Below are 25494 nucleotides of genomic sequence, written 5' to 3' on the forward strand. Positions count from 1 at the left end.
GTAGTTCATGCAATGAAGCAAATGTTTTACTATGTTTAAACATGAAGTATATAAATCGCAGAAAACTATACAACTCATTTATTATTGGGATTATATTGAGAACTCAATAATATTTTGTTATTTTGATTTAAATTTTGTTTCAGAAGTCAAGGAATCTTCAGATGATGGATTCAAACCCAATTCCCAGTTATGTATATTATTTCTTTATTCTGTTGACTCTGTCTCTTCTTTGTAAAAATTTGAAATACATATTAGTTTGTGACTGAGAGGCCATCTTGGCCGTTGCTAATTATATATCTTGAATCACTTCATCCTCATAGTCTGCTTGGAGTTTCCTACAGAAGAATACCCTAAATAATATAAATAATTAGGAGAATTAGAGATTTAAACATGTGTTTTTAAGTATATTTAGCTTCATCATATACACTTTCTTAGCACTTGGCTAGTAAAATGCTACGATGAAGAAAATTATAAGATTTACTAAATTCTATGACACCTACTTTAAAAAGTAGTAGTACAGTAATAAATGAGAACCCTATATAGTTAAAAGTCAAATCTGTTGTTAATGGCACAAGTTTTTAAAGGTATGTTAGTGAGTAAACTGACATAATTTATTATTAGCTTCCATAAAACCTTTCTTTTTTCAAGATTTAGATTTTTTAATTACATATTAAATATGAATTGCAGTGTTAGCTGAGATTATACCAACATCTTTGGTGCTATTTATTCAAGATATGACCTATTACACATTTTTGTAAATAACCAGTTGATCTCCGTGATATTTTTTTTATCTTAAGCAGCTTAAAAATCTAAGGCTAAGAAGAAAGCATTATTAAAAGAATCTTTTCCTAGCAAAATAAGGTTATCACACTTCCTAACAAAAGTGAAGCTGTGACACATTTTTTTGTTTAAATTTTTAAGTTTTTAAAATTTTCAAAATTGTTTACGCAGCCTAAAAATTTGTAAGCAAAACAATTATATCAACTTACAAATTTATGTAACATTTAAAAATTTCCCCAGAAATTCTTATATTTAACATAGCTATCTCTATTTATTCTTGTCAGCAAGGAATACATGACCCACTAAGTATACATTAAGTAGGGATATTGCACTTTGATGAAAAAAGAATGAGAGATAAATATTGCCTCAATCACTATAGATATGATTTAATTGCCTTCATAAAATCAATTCTTAGTTTGAATCTGTTAGAAATTCTTAAAGTTATAGCAATATTAATCATTCAGTAAGACTAATATATAATCTTTAATTCACTTTACCTGCATAATTTAGCTCATTTTACATGACAACCAGATTAAATAAAATTTAATATCCTCATATATATGAAATATGACAAAGATTCTTTGCTTGACCAAACTTTAATCAGACTCCTGAACCTTCTCCTAGGCACATCTATCTGTTCATTTCCTTGTAAAATCTAGTTTTAGCAAGAACCCTGATAAGTCAGTTTAATCAGAACCTCTCACTTTTCATACCTGATTACCCTGAATACCCTAACAAGTTCCTCATTCTCCACATCTTCCAGATGATGTCTGATCACTCTGGCCTGTCCTCAGCAAGAATCCTGTTAGGTAAACTTAGCCAGAAATTCCCTTATCCCTGATGTTTCCTCTTACTAATTTTCTATCCACTGACCACCCTCTATCCTGCTCCTTAGCTATAAATACCCACTTGCTTATGCTGTATTTGGTATTAAGCCCAATCTCTCTTCCCCACTGTAAAATTTCATTGTAGTGGTTCCTATACCTATTGCAATGATGCTGAACAAAATCTGCCTTACTATCCTTAATAAGTATCACCAGATAGATTTTTCTTCAACAAATTTATCAAGTATAGAAAAACCTTGAATTGCAAGTAACTTGTCCTGTGAGAGTGTTTGCAAGACGAGCAAACATTTCTAATAAATTTTAACTTGATAAGCGAGCTATGTCTTGCAATATGAGTAGTGCATGATGCCAAAAGTCACATGATCACAACTGAGCCAATGGGTCTTCTCTCTCTCTCTCTCTCTCTCTCTCTCTCTGTTGGATTGTGGGTGATCATCTCCCATGCTTAGATGCCTGGTCTCAGGCCACAGTGTTTGGCCTGAGAATCTGAAAATCAGTGATTTTTCAGAACACTGAAAGGTGCCCACAACTGATACTAGTGTATTTTTTGTCACTTCAAAGCACCTACGACAGTCCTTTGCTTTTCCATTCAAGGGTAAGTTTACGATGTTTTGCTTCATTGTAGGTCTGGCTTACTGCAGATAGAGACCTTTTCCTCTGCTGCCTTATTGTCAGTTACATTAAATACAGTATATGACAAGAGTTTATCAATACTGGACTGTAGTCAACATGGCTGTGAGTGTATACAATGGCCCCCATGCAGAAAAAGGTTGAAGAGAAAGGCAGTAAGATGGAGATGATTATGGCGGAAGTTAGGGAAATCATTGAGAAGTACGAACAAGGTATGTGAGTGGCCAAAATTGCAAGATTTAAGTCTACATCTGTATCTCATCTGTGTAGGAAAAGGAGAAAAAGGTGGAGGAATCCCTCACTTCAAATGAGATTAGGGAGATGTATAAAATGTAGGAAACAGTGCAAATTTTGTAAAAAGCACCACCCGAATAAGGCTGTAGCAGTGCAAGCAATGAATCTATTTAATGACAATACAATGGCCCATTTCCATGAAATCCTCAAAAGGGGGTAAAAGCAAGTGGTATTGGATAGGTTCCTTGTTAAAGTTACACAAAAGGAAAAAGAGTCTATTGAACCAATAGATGGCAGCGATTCTTTTCGTGATAGTGAAAGTTATACTATACAATAACCCTCCTCTCTCCTGTCTCCCTCATACCAGCCACAAAGGTTTTCAAAGTTAAGTGCAGGTTAATTTATTTATTTTTCTTTATATTTTGTATTTTCTTTATTATTTTGTATTATATAATAGTATTGTAATAATTTTTATATGAATATTTTTGGTTTTCCATTATTTCTTATAGGGAAATTCACTTTGATACACAAGTTCTTTGGATTACAAGCATGTTTCTGGAATGAATTATGTTCACAAACCAAGGTTTTACTGTATATATATGTATGTGTATATATATATATATATATATGTATATATATATATATACACACACACACACATATACATAGTTGATATATCTATCCTAAATTATTCGATGTTAAGAACTAAAAATAATATTATCTTGCCCATTCTGAAAAATATAATAGATCTAAATGAATCATCAATGACAAATATCAATTAAGCACCTCCTATAATGAGGCACTGTACTGAGTATATTACCAAGGATTTATCAATTATTGAAACTAATAAAGAGCTCTTTGAAGCAATATTCTTCATAGCATGTGTTTTTGACCACCTGTAAATTCTTCACAGAAATATAGATTAAAAGTCACATATTATATCTAGTATGTCTGTATTTTAGTTTTAGAATTTCAAGAATATAGGTGATTCAAGGTGCACTAAAAGTTCAGAAACCCAATGATAATTCTGAAAACTCAAAGAAGTCAATTCAGAAAATCAAAGAATGACTCTAGATATCTACATTTCTAACAACACCGTGGTGATTCTAATATAAGTAACCAATGGAATACACTTGGTCCAGTAGCACAACAAAGCACAATAAAAATTAACACAACAAAGATTCCCGTAAATTCCAAGAAAGGTCTGGTATCTGCCTAGTTTCTCTTTTCTTATATTCTTTGCCCTTGCCGTTAACATATCTCAAGTCCACAGATTTTTAATTATTTGGAATTGAAAAATTGGTACAAATGTTTAAGAATTAGAGTATTATTTTATTAGCAGAAAGAAGTCATAAAGAATTATTCTTACCATAAATTTTGGTACAACACTTCAGTTATATTCAAGAGAGAGAGAGCTGGGACACAGGAACACTGTACCTTTTCCAAGTGGACTGTGACTTACAAGTCCATCATAAAAATCAACATCTATGGTGAATCTGCTGCAATAAAACTGCATGGAATTTTAGAGATGATGATCATCTTCCTTGAACTTCTTCATTTTAAAGATGAAAAAAATAGACTCTAGAGATATTTAATTATCCAGAGAGGCACCGCCTAAACTTTATGTAATAAACTTAATCTACAATCTACTCAGAAAAAATATTTTCAATTTGGAAATGACCTTTGGCTTCCTAAAATCTATTAGATTTTCTTCACTTTTGCTACTGTCACAAGGATTCTAAATGCATTTATGAGTATTATTAATAACTCTCTCAGTTAGCTTTAGTTTCATAATAAAGGTCTCTAGAAGTGAGTGGCTTTTTTTCTCTCTTGAAATACAGAATTTTATTTAGAAACTGCTTAAAGTGGGAAAAGAAACCCTGTCAAGAAAGACCAGGTGGAAAATGAGTTTCCAATAAAATGGAATTTTAGGGCAACAAAAGTCTAAAAGGCCACAAAAGAGAAACAGCACCACTGTTATTTGAACAATGGCTAGTTACTTGCATTTTTTTGGCATTGTCAATCACCGAATCTGTGAATTCTATCAGAGCACACACTACACAACAATTTTATCATAAAATACCTGCTTTCTACACACTTGTTAGGAGAATCTACCACCAGAAAGAAATCAATACAAATACATCGGGGGCTGAACAATATCAGTAGTGGGTGACACACATTTTGCAGAATTCTGCCAAACAAAGGAACTGAATAGGCTAGGGGCAAAGCAAATGAGGAATTGTTAAGAAATGGAATAGTTTAAATATTAATAAGCAATTCAGACACAGTACTATATTTTCTACAGAAGAAAATGAACACTTAGTAACACACTAATGAATTTATCTCCAGAGACATTAGTGCACTGGCTAAGTATTCCAGTAACAGTGGATGGCTGTGGACAGCAGATACCGAGAATACCCAGCTTTGCAGGTCCCAAGGTAGCTGTGGCTTCACTGGTCACTGTCTTTGCCAGAGGTCCAGAAAGAACTTTCAATGTGACCATCTGCCTGATGAACTTACACTCTAAGTGGCAAACTTTAAGGAGCCAAAGAGGAATCCCCGATAGGCAAGGGAAACAGGGAAGAGAAACATATTAAATGTAGACTTAAAAGACAGAAAAATGGGACACAGCCCTATTCAAATCCAAGAGATGTGAGCAAGTCTCCAAAAGTAGCTGATGTGCCCAGTCTTTAAAATGTGGACACACCTCATTTCCCAAAAAGCACAATACATAGAAATTTCAGGGATAACTGGAAAAATCATCAGAGAAATGTCCACTGAAATTGAAGCTCTCCAACTCAGATCTCAGGGCTGAAATATGCCCTCTATTCATTCGGGCAACAATGCCTCTTGCTTCTTAAAGCAGCAGTATGATTGGTAAGGACACCAAATGGCTTTACAGAGCCACTATTTCAGCTTTCCTTCTGGGCTAAGGTCTAGGCCTTTGCAGCTTCAAACAGCCCTGCAAGGCCTATGAACAGCAGATTCCAAAGATCCAGAGGTCTGGCCCTTCCTTCCCAGACACAATGTCAACCATATAAAATCTCCTGTGGTGTTATATTTTATATTTTGAAATATGGAAGCATATTTTAAATACTCTGAAGTCATTTATTTATTAAAACGTTCTCTGCCAAGATTTCACATTAGCTTCGAATTCAAGCCAGTCTTTATATTTCTCTACCAAGGTCTCAACCTCAGTGTGTTACATAAAAACACCTTCTCCAGCAATCAGTATTACCAGGGTCCACATGGAGAGCCCCATGGCCAGCCTCTTTGTTTCCTGGATGAACCAATTGGATGTTAATACTGCTCTGCTACAACTCCTAACTTAAACTCATTGAAAATGAAGTGCCCTTTAAAAAGAGGTAATTTTTGCTTATGAAAAAAAACAAACAGTGAGTCTTCTAAGAATAATAAAACGGAGTATTTTACAGTGAAGTATGTGACCTAGAGTGAAGACTTTGAATGCTCCTCTGCTGGTCCAGGCTGCTAATACTCTTCTTGTTCTTCCGTGGGCCCCCTTCATCGGGTACCACAAAGCCTTCAAATGTGGCATAGAGAATGTACATGATCCTCTGCAATACAGGGTTGTTTTCCCCCTCAACCTCCAGGCAACTCAATTCAATGTTCCTTAGCTTTCCAAAGCAAAAGTCTCTCTCTTTCTCCAAGTTTTCAATGATAAGTTTCAATACACTGACCTGCTGCATCAATTCAACTGCTTGCCATCCCTGTTGCCTGCATCAGGATCCTTTCATACCGCGCCCCAACCAGCCTTAGGGGCTGTGGTAGTTCTGAGTGTTGCAATGGGCCTCAGCGGAGCTGCACTGCTAGAGCTGAGAGGTTTCCTGGGTTTGCTCAGAGCTGGAACAACAGGGGAGGAAGCCGCTGAAGTTCTTCTTCCTTATCTGGCAGTTACAGGGTCATAGTGTTTTCCATCACAGCTTGCATCATAAAACTTCTTGAGAGGTGCCTGGGTGGCCCAGACGGTTAAGCCTCTGACTTTTGATCTCGGCTCAGGTCACAATCACAGTTCATGGGACTGAGTCCCATGTCCAGCCTGCTTGGGATTCTTTATCTCCCCCTCTCTCTCAGCTCCTCCCCCACCTTGAAATCTCTCTCTTTTATTCTCTCTCTCTATCAAAATAAATAAATAAACAAAAAACAAAAAACAAAACAACGAAGGCCAAAAAAACCTTCTTGAACCACTGAACAAATTCAAAATTGTCCTGAAACTTTCCTTTCACTAATTTGTCCACAGGAATTATTTTGTCAACACCCATTCTTTTAAGACCTGCTTGTAGTGTCTTGAACTTCTGGATGTACTCAGCTTAGCCTGGAATTTCACCTTCTTCAAGGCCATGGAGCCAGGGAACAGGCCATCCATAAACTGACAATAGGCAGCCCCTGAGGGCAACTGTTTAATCTTCGTCAGATTCACCTGCAGAGAGAGACTCCCTGATCCAGTCCAGTCTGTCATGTGGACTCAGGTTGTCACTGGTGACTGACATTGGGAATACCTTCACTGTTGTCTTTGGCTCTCAGCGGTACTGCAGCCATCACCTGTGCCCAGCTTGGGTTCAGTCTTTGTTTCCTCTCCTTCAAACCAACCGATCCTGCCTGCCACCAGCCTTGATGACTTCACATGCATTCCCCCACACCCATCATGCACCAACGTACCTAAAAGTGAATGGCTTTAGAGATCCGAAGTTTATTAACTGGTCATTCTGTGGGTTAACAACTTGCCTTGGACTCAGATCATTGTACTGCTGGTCTGTGCCAGGCGCAGATGTTCTCAGCTGGGCTCACTCTTGTACCTGCAGTCAGTGTCTAGTGTAGTGGAGGACTGGTTCATTGCCCCTAGAGCACATCTATTTTCTGTGGGGCCCCCTGTCTTCCAGTAGGCTAAAGGGTAAAAAAGGAAAAGGAGACAATGGAGCCTGGAGTCACTGAATACAGCTCTCTAGTGTGTACCTTTAGTAGGATGTAATAACTGCCATAAAGATAGAATTGGGGGATATACCCAATCTTTATTCTCTTAACCTTATATTTCATGCCAATGCCAGTTAGCCGAAGCTAACAAGGGTCAAAGGACAAGAATGTCCACGTAACGTCAGCCTCCTGGAATAAAGAACAGGACAAAGAAAGGCAATTCACCTATCTAGAACATGACAAACACAGAGTAAACAACATAGAACTTTTAAACTTGTTTACCATTGTTTTACTGGTTATTGCAGAGATGAAAATATGAATCTTGACTTATTTTGGTCTAAGTTAACCACAAGTTTTGTGCTTTATTCCAGACAGAACAAGAAACTTCAGGCATTTTAACTCTCTTCACCCTTCCCAACACACTGTTCTTATGCATATTAATTATGAATTTAAACTTATCAACACTTTACTATTATTACTATTTTGATAGAATTAATATTTGGATTCACCAATATATTTATAGCCTTAATTTCTGTCTGTATCTCCAAGCTTCTATTCTCTCACTGTTTAAAAAAGCAATATTTAGTGTTTCCTTTACTTCATTTCTATTATGGTAAATTCTTTCAAGTTTTGTGTGTCTGTAAATGGCTTTTCTCATTTTCATTACAAAAGAATTTTTTCTCAATCTTTAAACTCCTAGATTGACAGTTATTTTATTTCAGCACTTTAAAAATATAATTTGTCTTCTAGCTTTTATCATTGTTGTTGAGAAAATAGACTTAAGTTTTATTGTTGTTCCTTTGAAGGTATCATGTTGTTTTTCTCTGGGGCATGTTAAAATTTCTTTTGTCTTTGCTCTTCTTGCAATTTTAGTCTGTTGTGTTACTACATAGATTAATTTTGTTAAAATCCTACTTTGGAGTCTTAGGTTTTCTTTAACATATGGTTTATTTTCTTCAGCAGTTTTGGAAATTTTCAGCCATTCCATCTTCAAAATTTTGTCACCACATTCTTTCTCTTCTCCTTCTGAGTCTCTATAAACATATCCCAGGTTCTCACCACACTCAAGGAGAAGGGATCATATAATGTGTCCATATCAGAATGGGAATCTTAGAGGATATCTTGCAATTCTACCTATCACAGAGAGCAATATTCCTGACGGTGCTGGGAACACCATTACCTTCCATCTTGTGGTTGTAAGAAGCTACTGTTATTGTTCAATACTAATGACTTAACATCTGTATTTTTTTTTAGAAGACAAAAGGATATTCTAATGGTAAAATTCCTTTTTAATGGGAACTACTGCAACTATACTAGAGCAAAGATAGAGTAAATTAATACACTTTTGTAAGAAATCATACATAGTAAGAAATGTAAGAAATTATTTTGTATAACAAGAGGGGTGAAGCTTCTTACAATGCGTTGTTTCAGGAAATAATTCTCACTTATTTGCTCTATTTGTGTTGAGATGGTCCCAAGTCTATATACTTGTTCCCAAGTCAAGTACATCTACTTGGAACTGATATAAAGCAATAAATATAATTCAAATATCATTCAAACAAGTCTGTTTTCATAACTTTTAATTAATTTTTGTTACTAACATAACTTTAAGTGAAATAGAATCATAGTGATTATCCAGCACAAATGACAGTGCATCAATATGAATAGGTCTATTACATGTTATGTATGTATATATAAATCTGCATGTATAATGCTATTTCTCTCGAAATAGTTCTCTCACAAGAACTCCCGTGGCCACTGTCAGGTGGTATAGTGATTGAACTGTTAATAGAGATTCAATTTGGGGTTCCAATAATAGCTGCAAAGATGTAAAATATCCTACGTATGAAGAAGATTTACAAAATACAAAATAGGTATGCCATTCAGATTTTATAATAACTTCTCCTGAGGACAAGGAAATTCAGAAAAATTTTAATATTTGGCTTTGTCTCTAAGATCTACTTTTATTTTAAAGTGTGTAAAGCAGCCGTTTTTCTTTCCATTTTATTACATTACATGGAATACAGTCAAAGAATACAATACAAGGGAACCAAGATCTTGTTAGTTAGATACATATGAGTTGAATCTTATATGATAAAGGCATTCAACATACACTCACATTTCAATTGTTCTGTCTTGCGATTTAAACATCTCAATTTGGATCACCTTACCCATTTCAGGTCATGAGCTCTGATTCACAGTTACCAGTCTGATCTCCTATATGAACATAAAAAGTTGACTTGTAAAGTAAATACCAATTCATGTATGAAAATTGTTATTTATTAGAAAATAATCCAGAATTCTTAGGTTGTCTATGTAACAAATTTATTTCAGGATATAGAACTGGAAACATATTTCTGGGGGCACCTGTGTGGCTCAGTTGGTTAAGCGTCCAACTCTTGATTTCAACTCAGGTCATGATCTTGTGGTGCATGGGTTCAAGTCCCACATCAGGCTCTGCATTGACAGTGTGGAGCCTGCTTGGGATTTCCTCTTTCTCCTCTCTTTGTGCCTCCCTCATTCTTTCTCTCTCTCTCTCTCTCTCTCTCTCTCAAAAAATGAATAATAAGCATAAAAAATAAAAACATTTCTGGGTTAGTATAGAATAATAGTAAGAAGAGAAGGATTATCTTACTTCTATCATTATTTCTTTGTAATTGATGACTAATAGAAACTTCACAAAACTTAAACATTTTACCATTTTGCTATCTTTATTTAGTGAGAGAAACATAGTTTCTAATAATTATTTCCCCCAAATTAAAAAATTATACAACATATAGCATAGTTTGGTAGAAATATTGAAATTTGAAGGCAAAAATGCCAGGGTTCTTGTCCTAACTTTATGTCTGTGATTTAAATCAAATAATTTTAAGAACTTCAGTTCTTTCACATTTCTAAAATTATGTAATGATTTTTCATTTTACTAATTAACCTCATAAGCTTTGGGAATCAAATGAAATAATGTACATACAATTATTTTGTATACAATAGAGCTCTAATAAATTTAGGTATGACTATTGTTAATATTATCAAAATTATGCCACTTTGTAAGGCATGCTAATGAACCTTAATTCAGTATAGTTGTGAAAAACATCATTATTAAGAAACAATTCGTTTCTGTCTATTGAAGGAATCTAATATATGACCAGTACATACCAATCTTAGGCCTTTTTATTCTCTAAACAATATTTATATTTGTTTGGTAAACTATATTTTAAACATTTTGAGAAGACAGAAATTGAGACCTAGAGGTATAAGTGGTTTGTCCAAGAAGCACAAATAATAACATCCAGAATCTACATTTAATTCCTGTCTTTGAATTTGAATTCTCTCAGTTTGAAGTGAAAAGTCTTGAGACACCCATTTATGTCTCACTAGTTTACTAAACAGAATGGAATAAACATGTCATATGCAAACTACTGAAAATAAATGTTTAAGACTTTGAAATTCAGTTATAAATTGGGCATGATTTATTTTTATGAAAGTCTACATGTGTACTTTCTGTACACATGAAGAATCGTCAACTCTGCAAAATATGCCCTCTTCAACAGAGAATTGCCCCTTTAGAGAATAGTACTGTTCCCCTGAAAATACAATCAAAATGCATAAGTTAGCTTGGGGAAAGGCTAATCTTATCTTTGTTTCAAACCCCATTTCTCCATCACCATCTTTTTGTTTCCATATATGTGATCATCAGGGTATATTGACAGTGGCCAGATTTTGGATGAATTCCAAGATGATTAAATGCAGGATGTACCTTGAGGAAATAATGAAACAGGATCAGATGGGGTGCAAGTCTTAGGAGAGGGTTGTGGTAAAAGTTAGGAAGGAGATGTGGAAATGCTACTAATATCACAAGATTTACAGATGGATTAAGGTATTACTGAGCAAACTTCATGTAAGTAAAAATTATTTCTTTCTAAAGAGACAAAATATCCTAATGCTTGTGTTACAGCAAGCATGTCAAGAAGGAGTTAAAAGTCCTTTTTGATAAAGCAATAATATTTTTCTTAATTTTTAGCAAACAGTTTCAGGCTTACCTAAGGCTTACTGAGTTTCCTACCATATACCAGACATTTTCACATTTATTACTGAAATCTTCACAATGGCCCTAGAAAACTGGTATTAATAACCTCACCCTGCAGATGAGGAGGTAACATCAGTTGCTTAAAGTAAAAGGCATTTTAAAAAGTGACTGAACCCAGACTACTTACTCCAAATCCAGTATTCATTCCTTTAAGTACCACCATCTGTGAGGACATTTCCTATTATTATTGAAATGTCCCTAATAATTTGATAGAAATTTGAATTTGACAGATCTAACAGACTCCAGATGAGTTCTTCAGTTCTTTTAGTCTATCTCATCAGCAGGATCACCCTGATAACATCAGTTTTCCAGTATCTCACATACATGTTGCTGGGAAAAATCATAAAATCATATAAAAACATTCACAGAAACTAAATTCTATTACTCAAATTCCAAGGTCCAGTCTAGTAATGCTTTAATCACCTGACTGTGGATTACCCATCTTGCAGATTTTCTGTTACATGGTTATATTTCTGGCTAGTTTCAGTAATATTCTCTTCTCTCAGTGGGTTTAGTGTTTAGTGTTAAAAAATCTCATTGTAATTTTAACCTCATTTTTTATCAACTGACCTTTCTTTTATTGAAGGTAACCTGGAGCAACTTCTATAGAAAACATGGAGGTAAACTGATCATAAATCATGTTAGAGACATGAACTATGGAGAGGAAAAAATAGCATTAATTCATAAAACCTTAAGATAGCAAGGGGTGTTGGGGTTATATATTATAAAGCAAAAATCCTCTCCATGACCTTCCTGACAAGGGACCATTATAGGTTTTCTCTTTGAAGGATATCTTTTTTTATTCCACAGTAGGAAGAGGAAATTTCAAAAAGAATCTATTAACTGTGCTGGAGAGCTTGACTTCTAAAAGACAAAATCCCAGCTCTCTAAATTCTATGCCACTCCTGGCAGAAATGTGGCAAATGTGACTTTGTGGGTTTCTGTGAACAGCTTTTATTGAAGAGGTTAAGCCATTGTTCAACCATGACTCTAAATCCTCTCAAAATGAACACATGTTTCTGAATTGATCTTTAGTCAGTCATGTACCCTCGCCTCTTCTACTTTTAAAAAATCCATGACCTTCCCAGGGTGCACATCAGCAGAGAATAATGTTTCTTTCATATATGATGTTATACACTATAAAACAATATATACATTTAGAAGACTTTTAAATATATGGGACCTAAATCAACTTACTCTTAAAATTTCTACGCCTTTTAGTTTTAAAAAAGTAATTTATATTTTGTATACATTCAAATACGGATTGGAAGGTAAAATAAAAATTATGAGATTATATAAGAATTATACTTTTGATCATTTTTCTTGTTTTATTGTGTTAAAAATATTTATAAAGAACATACACTTTCAGCAGAAAATGCAATTGAAATTTAAGCACATTGTTTCCTGGGATGCAGATATGACCATGTCATGTAACCTGGTGGACCAACCGAAGCAGAGCCTCTTGATAGGCACATGGAAGGGCATGGCTGAGTTACAACATCCTCAGCATGAAAAAGGAATGTTGTCTCTGAGAAAAGCAGAACTCTGCCTTTCACAGTGGTTCAAATTCAACCCCTCAAGGACTAACATGTTTTTTCGAGAAAAAAAGAGAGAGGTCTATGAATAAAAGCTTAAAAGATTTTATTTTCAAGGCAACCTGAGTAGCTCAGTTGGTTTAAGCATCTGACTTCAGTTCAGGTCATGATCTCATGGTTCTTGAGTTCAAGCCCTGCATCGGGGTCTCTGCTGTCAGTGCAGAGCACGCTTCAGATCCTCTATCTCCCTCTCTCTGCCCCTACCCTGCTCACTCTCACTTTCTCTCTCAAAAATGAACAAATAAATAAATAAATAAATAAATAAATAAATAAAAGTCTTTTTAAAAAAAATTATAGTTTCAGATAAAGGTGCTATAAAATTCCCAGGTATAAAATAGTGATTTTTTTTCAATAAAACAAAACAAAACAAGAAATATGCTGATTTTTCCACATTCTCATATTTAGTGGGCACTTTGAGGACTATAATTCAGCAGTAACATCTATAGTCTGTTGTGTCCCATGGGAGCTGACAGATTAGTTTCATAAACTCACATGGGTCACTCCTGAAGAATACTCAGAAATACTGGAGGACATTTTGGAGGATGCCACATCAGTTAAGTAAGGTCCTAAAGATGGGGATTAGAAACAGAGAAATATGAGCTACTTATGCTACAGAAATTCAATTTTTACTGAAGGCTGGGGTGGCCCATGTTATATATAAATATTACAAAGAACAACAGCCCTTGTAACTTTTTCTTCCCAAAAGTCAGGTATTTTCCTGTGAATATTTTTTTCAGTTGGTAAAATTATAAAATGACTTTTTCAAAGTGTTCTGAATTGGTCTCATACAAAGACACTTACTAAACGGTAGCTCTTATACAATGTGAGGATCTTGCATGATATTTTAAGAAGTTTAAACAGTGGAATCTTTAGGGAGTTCACCACTGCAGCAATCAGAAAGATGGAAAAAGGGAAAGTAAGAGAAGCAATAGAAAATTCAGTTATGAAGGTACTCTGGCACTTAGGTGGGGAAAAAACAGGGAAATGTGTAGAGTTCTGGGGAGAGTTTGGAAGGCAAACTCAAGAACTAGTTGGAAAATTGAATCAATAGAATTTGTTGACAGTTATCACACTGAACAACATGTGCCAGGGGCTGTCATGCATAATTTTCTCTCAAATTTCTCAGTCTAGCATGGAAAATATAAATACAGATAGTTATAAATATGTGACATTATGCAAAGAAGTCATGAGACAATACAGCAGACACTGCAAATTCTATGCCTTATATCAGCTCAACCCATCTAAATTCAGTTAGAGCTACGATCATAAGTATCCAAATGAGGCTGATAGCTTCATGTGAAATCCTTTATCTCAAGACTTTCTAGCACTTTGGGAGTTTACTCCACCTACCACTGTAGACCTGAAGTGGAAACGGGGAATTAGCACACCAACACCTGCAGAAACCCTCAACCAATAAGGGATGGTACTGGTAGTCCTGTTTTCTGTGGAACATTGTGACGTGTGTCCTCTAGAGATTCTTAGAGTGCCCCCATTATTAACTGCAGCCCTGTTTTCCACATGGTAAAATGATGACACATTCTTTACTTTCATTGTCTCACTACTCTACTCACTCACTGTGCTTCCTAAGACTGCCTCCCAAATTAATAACCTAAATTTGTCTGTTTCACCATCCTTTTTGCTTTGGTTGAGGGGTAAAAGGATTACAAAGTAAGAGAGTTGTAATGAGAGGTGGTGTTAGAGGGCAGCCTTCAGAATGAGCTTTAGGAATTGTGTCACTTGGTCAGATGTCAACAAGGACTACACTGTTAGTGGTAAATAGGATGGTGACAACCCCTGGCAGAGTGCTAACTTTTGGCAAGGTGTAGCTTCCCAAATGACTAAGATCCTCACCATAGTAGATAGGGATGAAGTATAGGTGGAAGCACACTGTCATATACAAATTCTCCAGCTCTTGGAAAGCATAAGACAATAAAAAGTATGGTGGAGCTCACTGGTATTTTCTGGACAAGTCTTAACAAGAAAGACAGACAGGCAATAAGCTAGCCTCCTCTTGGAGAAGAAGATCCCTGATGGTTACTTGGAAGAGATGAGTACATATTAAGCTGTTAAATGGAACTGACAAAAACAAACATTTCAATAGTACAAGTGAGAAGCTTCACTGTGTTGGGGGAGAACTATAAGCAATTCCTTGGAGGCTAGAGTGAGGGGCTGGTGACAGATCTGGACCAGGTGTCCAAGGCCAGGTCAATGAGGCTTTTACGTGTCATTTTAAGAAGGTTGGATTTTATCCTATAGGTAATATGGAGTGATTCTTGAAGACTTTTACAATGCTACCAAATACAGAAAATGATTTGATTATTTTATCAATTTTTTCAAGACAGAACATAACAAGTAACATTATAGATGCACAGGAAAGCAGTTAATTTATTATATTTAATGGATGCTTAAGGACATTAGGACTTACTTCTAACAGAAACTGATTTGAGAAAAGCTTAAGGGTTTCATAATGTATCTTACTACTACTTTAGATTAAACATACCACTCTTTACTTAAACTTGAATTCTTTGAAATTAATACCAAATTGAATGAGACTATGTACTTCACATTCCCTCATGTTCAGAAAGATGATCAAACTAGACTACCTTAGACTAAATAGAATTCTTAACAAAAATATCTTAAATGTGTCATCAAAAATTACTCTACTGCCAGAAATAATGAGGAAGGAGTTCATCTCTGCTGTTCCTTTTTAATTATGCATCTAACCTTCAAAGCAACAACTCATACACAAACATAGTTTCATAAATTATGTTCAACTTAGTATTTTAAAATCAAATTTTTGACTGTGATTTGAAAGTTGGAATTCTGTCCCTTAAAATTACACAACATATGAGAAATTTGTTTTTTTATTTGGTTTCCTTGTTTGATTTCTATAGAAATTTGTCTATACAAATTGGGTAACCAGAAACTTTGAATGAGGAACAGCAGGGTGACATTGTTAAAAGAATTTCAATTTTAGGTTGAATATAACTGTGACAAAATTTGCAACCTTTTTTGGTAAGTCAACACGTGACTGTTTTGTCTCTCTGATTCCATAATAGTTATTTGAACATTATGCCAAAATACTATGTTAAACAAATTAGTAGCTACATGTAGAACAATAAAATTTATGTAAGTAACATTTATTTATACCTCAAATTTTCATTATATTTGTATAAACTAATAATAGAGAAATTATTGGATCCACACCAGAAACAAACCATAGATAAGATAGTGTTATATTCAAAATTTTTTTCTCAGGGCCCCTGGGTGGCTCAGTCAGTTTAGGCATCTGATTTCAACTTAGGTCGTGATCTCGTGGTCTGTGGGTTCGGGCCCCACACTGGGCTCTGTGCTGACAGCTTGGAGCCTGGAGCATGCTTCAGATTCTGTGTCCCCCCCCCCTCCCCCTCTGCCCCTCTCCCACTCATGCTCTCTCTCACTCTGTCTCTCAAAAATAAATAAATGTTAAAAAAAATTAAAAAAAAAACAACTCTTTTCTCTATAGTATCAGAGACTAAAGTTAAAAATAAATAAAACTTAAAACTTCAATTATTTCAAACTGTATTAATCAGAATGTTAGTTTTTCTGCCAAAAAAATTAACAAGCTGCAAAAATCTCAATGTCTTAAATCAATAAAGCTTGTATTTTTTTCTTCTTTCATCAATACTATATGTCCAGTGCAAGAGAGTTGGACAATGGTTGGGGACAATGCTCTAAGTACCAACCCATAAATCCAGGTTGACTGGGGTTCAACAATGTGACTGCCATCTTCTGCAACTTGGGAAGAGAGAATACAAAAAACTCCCAACTATTGTTGTATAATCTAGAAATGACTAGAAATGACTCCTACTAATTTTTTTTTTTTCTTACAGACTATTTTACAGAAATAGTCATTTCTGACTCTCTCAGCCATGGGAATCCACCATGCTGCAAGAAAACATGCTTGCATGCTTAAGAGAAGCATGCTTGGATTCTTTGAAATTAATATCAAATTAAATATACTTCTCACTCCCTCGTGTTTAGAAAAAGGATCTACCTGAGACAAAATATGATATCTTAACAAAAATATCTTAAATATGTCATGATAGATTACTGTACATAAAAGATTACTGAGAATCTGGATACCCATAAGCATTAATTACATATGCCAAATTACTAAGAAATATAATTAAATTATCAAATTTTAAAGTGGAAACTATAAATATCACATCGTTACTATAATAAACTAAAACAATTTGTTCAAGTTGTATGCCTTGAAGCGTTCTTGTATAATAAACTGATTTTATTTACTGTCCACAGATTTCTTTCAAAGAGGTTCTGTTGGAACAAGTAGATATTAACACAACTACCTTGAATTTATGCAAGGTCTTATGTCAAGAAGCCACAAAACATTTATTCAGTTTATTATTCAGATTTGGTTGAGTAATGCATGTACTCACATTTTCCTTGGAAACTATTTTTTATAATTTACATTTCTTCATTGATTATCTACTTAAGCACTACAAATGGAGTTTGTTGCAAGATCTGAATACATAATAATGATATAGGTTATAATTGCATATTGCAACTTATAACTATGACTTGATTTTCCAAAGCTTTTGTTTCTCTCTATTCCTGATAGGCTAGGAATAATACACAGAATTAAAAAAAAAAAAAGGATTCAAAGGTAATGCACTCCAAATCAGCAACAACTGTCATTTCTGATTGGGAGGATTAAGGTATTTATTCCTCTTGGAGACATTTTTCTGTACTTGCTTCTGTCTCACTTTTTATCATTCTTTCCCATAATAAAGTTGGTAACCATAACATATAGTTTAAAATTAAGCCAAATGTAAAGTCATCAAAATTTCTAAGTTAAAAAAATTTTTTTTCTGTAAACATTATGTTTGAATGCACTAGACCATTTATTAATTGTACAAATGACTGCAAATTATAATTTTCCACCTCATGATTATGTCCCCTAAAATATATTGATAAATATGCTAGTTATCCAACAGTATCTATTTTTTTCTTCCAAAGAGAAAATTCTTTTCAGGATATAGGATCTCCCAAAATGAAGACTATATTTCTTAACTTTTCCCTCCTTTGTATTTTAGTATGTGGCTGAGCTCTAACAAATGAAATCTGTCATGTATTTCTGGATATCTCTGGTTTATTTCCTTTTGCTTTTTCCTAATCCATTTCTCCCTACCCTTCCTTTTCAACCTTAACCACCCCACCCCACCATCCTACCCCTCACCATAGAATAGTCAGTTGGAATGAGCCTGAGTCTATGAGGACTTGATGGAATAGAACCATCATATATATTCTTCAGTTATGAAAGAAATAAGCATCTGTTTTAAGCCACTGCTACTTTTAGTTTTCTGTAAATTTTATCCACACAAAATCTTAATTTGATATATAATACCTCAAAGAACTATTGTGGAAATTAAATAATATTTCTTGTTCATTAGCATGTGCCTCTTATTTAGTAAATGTTTAGCTAAATGTTTCCTCTTTTTAAAAATGTAAATCCAAGTTAGTTAACATATAGTGTAATAATGATTTTAGGAATAGAATTTAGTGATTCATCACATACCTATAATACCCAGTGCTTATCCCAACAATTACCCTCCTTAAGGCCCATCCTCCCACCCAACACCCTGCCAACAGCCCTGTTTGTTCTCTGTATTTAAGAGTCTCTTATGGTTTGGCTCTCTCTCTCTGTTTTTATCTTATTTTATTTTTCTTCCCTTCCCCTATGTTCATATGTTTTGTCTCTTAAATTAAACATATGAATGAAATTATATGATATTTATCTTTCTCCGACTTCTTTTGCTTAACAAAATACACTCTAGTTACATCCACGTTGTTGCAAAAGACAAGCTATCATTCTTTTTAATATATATTAATTTTAATATAGATATATAATATATTAGATATAATATATTTTATATATTATATTTAATACAATATTTTTAATATATTGGATATAATATATATTATTAGATATAATTAGATTTAGATTAGATTTAATATGTATTATATATATGTGTGTGTGTGTATGTGTGTGTGTGTGTGTATATATATATACACATATATATGTATGTGTATATATATATATATATATATATATATATATATATATATATATCACATCTTCTTTAACCATTCATCAGATGATGGACATTTGGGCTCTTTCCATACTTTGGCTATTGTTGATAGTTCTGCTATAAACATTGGAGTGCACATGCCCTTTTGAATAGCATTTTTGTATCCTTTGGATAAATACCTAATAGTGCAATTGCTGGGTTGTAGGGTAGTTCTATTTTTAATTTTTTGAGGCCCTCCATAGTATTTTCTAGAGAGGCTGCTCCAGTTTGCATTCCCACCAGCAGTGCAAAAGGGTTCCTCTTTGGGGCGCCTGGGTGGCTCAGTCGGTTAAGCGTCCGACTTCAGCTCAGGTCATGATCTCGCGGTCCGTGAGTTCGAGCCCGGCGTCAGGCTCTGGGCTGACAGCTCAGAGCCTGGAGCCTGTTTCAGATTCTGTATCTCCCTCTCTCTCTGACCCTCCCCCGTTCATGCTCTGTCTCTCCCTGTCTCAAAAATAAATAAACATTAAAAAAAATTTAAAAAAAATTAAAAAAAAAAGGGTTCCTCTTTCCCTGCATTCTCGCCAACATCTGTTGTTGCCTGACTTGTTAATTTTAGCCACTCTGACAGGTGTGAGGTGACATCTCACTGTAGTTATTATTTGTATTTTCCTGATGGTGAGTGATGTTGAACATATTTTCATGTGTCTGTTAGCCATCTGGATGTCTTTTTTGGAAAAGTGTCTATTCATGTCTTTTGCCCATTTCTTCACTGGATTATTTGTTTTTTAGGTGTTGAATTTGGTAAGTTCTTCATATATTTTTGATACTATCCCTTTATCTTATATGTACTTTTAGATTTCTTCTTTAATTTCTTGTTTAACCCATTCATTGGTAGGATGTTCTTTAATCTCCAAATTTTTTCTGGTGGTTGATTTTGAGTTTCATAGTGTTGCAGTCTGAAAATATGCACGGTATGATCTTGATCTTTTGTAATTGTTGGGGGCTGATTTGTGACTCAGTATATGATCTATTCTAGAGAGTGTTCCATATGTACTTAAAAAGAATGTGTATTCTGCTGCTTTAGGATGAAATGTTCTGAATATATCTGTAAGTCCATCCAGTCCAGTGTGTCATTTAAAGTCATTGTTTCCTTGTTTATTTTTGGTTTACATGATCTGTCTATTGCTGTAAGTGTGGTATTGAAGTTCCTCACCATTACAGTATTATTATCAATGAATTTATGTTTGTGATAAACTGATTTATATATTGGGGGGTTCATGTTGGGGGCATAAATATTTACAATTGTTAGATCTTCTTGGTGGATAGGCCCCTTAATTATGATATAATGCCCTTCTTCATCTCATTGCAGTCTTTATTTTTAAATCTAGTTTGATATAAGTATGGCTACTCCAGCTTGTCTCCGATGACCATTAGCATGATAAATGGTTCTCCCTCCCCTTTCTTTCAATCTGCAGGTCTCTTTAGGTCTAAAATGAGTCTCTTGTAAGCAGAATATAGATGGGTCTTATTTTCTTATCCATTCTGATACTCCATGTCTTTTGATTGGAGTCTTTAATACATTTACATTTAAAATAATTATTGAAAGGTGTAAATGTTGTGCCATTGTGTTGCCTGTAGAGTTAGTGTTTCTGGTGATGTTCTCTAGTCCTTTCTATTCTTTGTTGCTTTTGGTCTTTTTTCTTTTGTTTTTGTCTTTTCTTCACTCAAAGGGTCCCCCTTAAAATTTCTTGCAGGCTGGTTTAGTGGTCACAAACTCCTTTAGTTTTTATCTCTCCTACTATATTGAATAACAGCCTTGCTGGATAAAGGATTTCGGGCTGCATAGTTTTCCCATTGAGCATGTTGAATATATCCTGCCAATTTTTTCTGGCCCGCCAAGTTTCTATGGATAGATTAGTATCTGCTGCAAACCTCATCTGTCTTCCCTTGTAGGTTAAGGATGTTTTTCCCTTGCTGCTTTCATAATTCTTTCCTTATCTGCATATTTTGTGAATTTGATTATGATATGGTCATAAACAGTTGATGGTGATGGTCAGTTTTTGTTGAATCTAATGGTAGCATCTGTGCTTCTTGGATTTTGATGTCTGTGTCCTTTCCTAGATTAGGAGTTTTCTGCTATAATGTGGTCACATAAACCTTCTGCCCCTTTTTCTCTCTCTTCATCTTCTGGGACTTCTATGATTTGGATGTTATTCCTTTTTAATAAGTCATTGAGTTCTCTAAGTCTTGTGTTGTGATCTTTTACCTTTGTTTCCCTCTTTTTTTCTGCCTCATTATTCTCCATAACTTTATCTTCTATATTGCTGATTCTCTGCTCTTTGTCCATCCTTGCCATCATGGCATCCATTCGAGATTGCATCTCAGTTATAGCATTTTTTAATTTTGGCCTGGCTAGATTTTATTTATCTCCACAGAAAGGGATTCTCTGATGTTTTCTATGTTTTTTTCAACCCAAGATATTATTCTTATTGTGGTTCTAAATTCTAGTTCACACATCTTACTTATATCTGTGTTGATTAAGTCCCTGGCTGTTATTTCTTCCTGTTCTTTCTTCTGGGGTGAATTCCTTTATTTTGTCATTTTGGAGGAAGAAAAAAGTTAATAGAATAAAACATTAAAATTAAAAAATTAAAAACAAAACAAAAAAACAAATAAAGGATGGTAGATCCTAGGTGTGTTTCAGTCTGCAAGTTGAAAGAAGCTTGATAGAATAGAGAAAAAAGGGGAAGGGGAGAAAAAAAGGTAAGAAAAATTTAAAAATTAAAAAAAATACATAGAGAATAACATAAAATAAAGAAAATGAAATAAAATTAAAAAAATTTTTAAATTAAGTAAAAAAATAAAAATAAAATTTTCTCTTTTTGTATCCAAGAAAAAGAAAATAATTTAATCAAAAACAGAAGCAAAGAAAATGAACAAATAAGTGAACCATCAAACAGAATGAAACCTGCATGAAGTTACATCCAGTTTCTCCTAGAACTGAAACTCTGAAGCATTTTATAGTCTGTACACTAAACAGATGGAGTGACTTGTGCTGGTCTTCTGGGGGATGTGCTTGGAAGGCCCCCAAGTGTCAGACTCTGTGCTTCACAGTTTATAGAGTCCTAGTGGTATTGAAACTCTCTCCTTTCTCCTCATCAATGGTTTAGGGGAACAGATTTCTTGTTCAGTCCTTTGTGAGTGTTTTTACTCTTCTTCTCTCTTTCTCTCTGGCTACTTTTGGGTGAGTGCTTTTCTTGCACACTCCTGATGCACGGCACTCTCCCCTTTTCTCTCTTTCTTTCTGTCCTCTCTCCATGAAAATAGCTCCCTACCCTCTCTGGCTTTTCTCTCCCCCAGTGTCCCCCTCCACGCAATGTACCTGCCTAGTTGTGTGGCTCAAGTTATGCAGATTGTTGCATTAATCCTCATATCAATTTCCTAGGTGTTCAAAATGGTTTGGTGCTGATCTAGCTGCATTTCAGGGACAAAACAAGCTGGGGGGTTCCATGCTGCTCGGCCATCTTAACTACTCCCTCTTAATAATTATGTAAGGGATGTCCATTCTCACCATTAATATTTAACATAGTACTGGAACTCTTAGTCTCAGCAATCAGACAACAAAAAGAAATAAAAGGCATCCAAATTGGCAAAGAAGAAGTCAAACTCTCACTATTTATAGACCATCTGATACTCTACATAGAAAACCCAAAAGATTTCACCAAAAAATTGCTAGAATTCATGATCAGCAAAGTTGCAAGATATAAAATCAACATACAGTAATCTGTTGCATCTGTATATACTAATAATTAACCAACAGGAAAGGAAATCAAGGAACCTATCCCATTTATAATTGCACCAAAAACAATGATACCTAGGAATAAACCTAACTAAAGAGATAGAGATTTATACTCTGAAAACTATAGAACACTTATGAAAGAAATTGAAGAGGAGTCAAAGAAATGGAAAAATAGTTATTTAAAAATATTTATTTTTGTGTGCTCAAGCAAAAGAGGTCAATTTGAGGAACAGTTATTGAAAACCTCTCTTTCTAAGCCTTGCAACAAAGAACAGAAAGCTAAGCTTCTGTTCTAAAAAAATAAAATAAAATTTATTGGGAGCAAATACTAAAATAGTTATAAGAAAACAAAAATTTATGCAACTTACCACAATTCAGTTATAAACTAGAAGCTGTTTGGATTAAAAGGAATTTTATTCAATCATTGTTTCCAGACAATGTTTATGTAAATTTAAAAATCTAGAAAAAATTTCATAGGCCAAATATTCATCAGATAGATAGATAGATAGATAGATAGATAGATATATGCTTGATTATAAAACTTGAAATTTGAAAATATTTTCTTCTGACCCTGAATTTTATACCAATAATAAACTGTTAAACTAGCTCTTAACTTTTAAATTCAAATTCTAGCATTAAAGATTCTCCTCCAAGTAAAAGCTACAATAATATATTTAAAGCAAATATTTTTCTTCTGAAAGATTCATTTCAAAGATGAAATTGTTCTTCATATTTATGTCACATATCTGTTTGTAACAATATACCATGTTAATCCCCAAAGTTCAAGATTGCAAATTTTAAATATTTGATGTATTTTCCCATATAATAGGTTTTTCATGGTCATGTGTTTTTTGAGTCTCTATTTGCCAATGTAAGTCAGAGAATGTAGTTTGAACACTGTTTTTGTTTATATTTAGTATTATGGTCTATTTACAGTAAGTACTTAATATTTATTGTCTTATAGGACCACCAGTTTCTTTAAAAATAAAGGTCAACCAGCCAAATTTTATTCCTAATTAAAATTATCACATTTATGATATTCAGGTCAATGAATATATTTATTCCATTGGAAAGTCAATAAATCTTTTAAGGTAAAGGTTGAAGGCAAACAAAATGATCAGATTAGGTGAGACAGTATCACTCTTTATTAACTTTCAACTAAACATGTTGTAGTTAGTGTTAACTGATAATTTAGACTACTATTTAGCTTTTATATTCAAACTAAAATATCGAAGAGTATTTTCCAAGTAAATACTCCTACTGAAGTTTGGAAGGTAATCTTAAATTTGTGATACTAAATATTTTAAATGATAAAAGTATATAAAATGTGTATTTTGACCTAAAATATATTAAATGTATTTGAGTTTTTGTGGATTTTTTTCTGCTAAGGATAAGTAATAAAAAATTTTCTATGAAACTTATACAAATAAGAAAAATATCGAGTAATCTTAAATCAGTTTATCCCAGTAAGTTTGGTGATTTTTACAAGCAAATTGAATTAGACATTTGTTAATATCCTATTCAACAAAATATTTGAAAGTTTTTTTGAATCTTTCAAGGTAGTCTCAGGTCATATTTAAATGCTGATATGTTTTTTAACAGTCATGGAAAATAGTATTATATCATTTACTTTCAGCATTCTCAGAGACTAAGAAATGCAATTTAAAAGTACATTAACATGCATATTGATTATATATGATTATAATAAAAACTAGCAAATTATATTCATATATATTTTTTCAAGTGCATAGGAAATTGTTATATTAAAATTCAGCAAAATTAAAAATCTACAACCTCTTCAGTTTTGATCCCTTGTACCTCAATTTTCCTATTTTAGGTAGGTTAAAAGACCAATTAAAGGGCTATTTCAATTTTTGCTTGGATTCTATACAGTGGTGTATCAGAGTGAATATAAGTTTCAGCCCTGTTTAGCCAACAACATATGAACTTCTTCTAAAATTTTGAGGTTGTTGAGAATAAAAGTTTTACCTGGCAACATGTCACATTTTGAACTTCCTTGTTAGAATGGAAATAAATAAATAAAAAGGAAAGAGACTACATTTCCAACTGCTTGTGTAAAAATGTATTCAAAACAACAATGGGAAAAGAATAGTGAGATATATAAAAACAAAGATGGCACAAGTGATAAAATATTGGTAACGAGAACATTCCTTCAAATCAAACAGAATAAAGGTATGATTATTAAGTATATTTTAATTTTATGGGCATAATTTACCTCTCCACTTTAAGATTATTTTAAAACTGAATACTTCAAGTCATTAAATAAAAGGAAGAAGGAAGAAAGCCTCATTTACTGGCTCTTATTTTTTGCTATACATATGTTACCCCTTTTTTTCTTCTACAATGTTACATATAAAGAAAATGATGAAGATCTTTCTAACTCTAAAGTCAGGGATAAAAACCACAATTCTGTGCTGTCTTAAACATACTTATGTGTTTGTACAACTCTTTGCAGAGTTTCATTGTGCCAATGATAATCCTTTAAACTAGAAATAGAACA

At 33.8% G+C, this 25494-nt stretch overlaps 1 long non-coding RNA gene and 1 pseudogene across 1 annotated transcript in view; both read right to left on the reverse strand.

Moving 5' to 3' along the window:
- Nucleotides 1-5917: 5917 nt before the first annotated feature.
- Nucleotides 5918-7065, reverse strand: LOC132684335 (microtubule-associated protein RP/EB family member 1 pseudogene; annotated as a pseudogene).
- Nucleotides 7066-7235: 170 nt separating this feature from the next.
- The window catches only part of LOC132683813 (uncharacterized), a 203755-nt gene continuing 185496 nt past the window's right edge, over nucleotides 7236-25494 (reverse strand). Inside the window, exons 6-7 of the long non-coding RNA XR_014138147.1 lie at nucleotides 9538-9635; nucleotides 7236-7391 (exon numbers count right to left, since the gene is read on the reverse strand). This is a non-coding gene — a long non-coding RNA (uncharacterized LOC132683813). The remainder of the gene's footprint in view (nucleotides 7392-9537; nucleotides 9636-25494) is intronic.

Source organism: Panthera onca, chromosome C2 (genome assembly GCF_046562875.1).
Source record: "Panthera onca isolate mPanOnc1 chromosome C2, mPanOnc1 haplotype 2, whole genome shotgun sequence".
NCBI classification, from domain to species: domain Eukaryota; kingdom Metazoa; phylum Chordata; class Mammalia; order Carnivora; family Felidae; genus Panthera; species Panthera onca.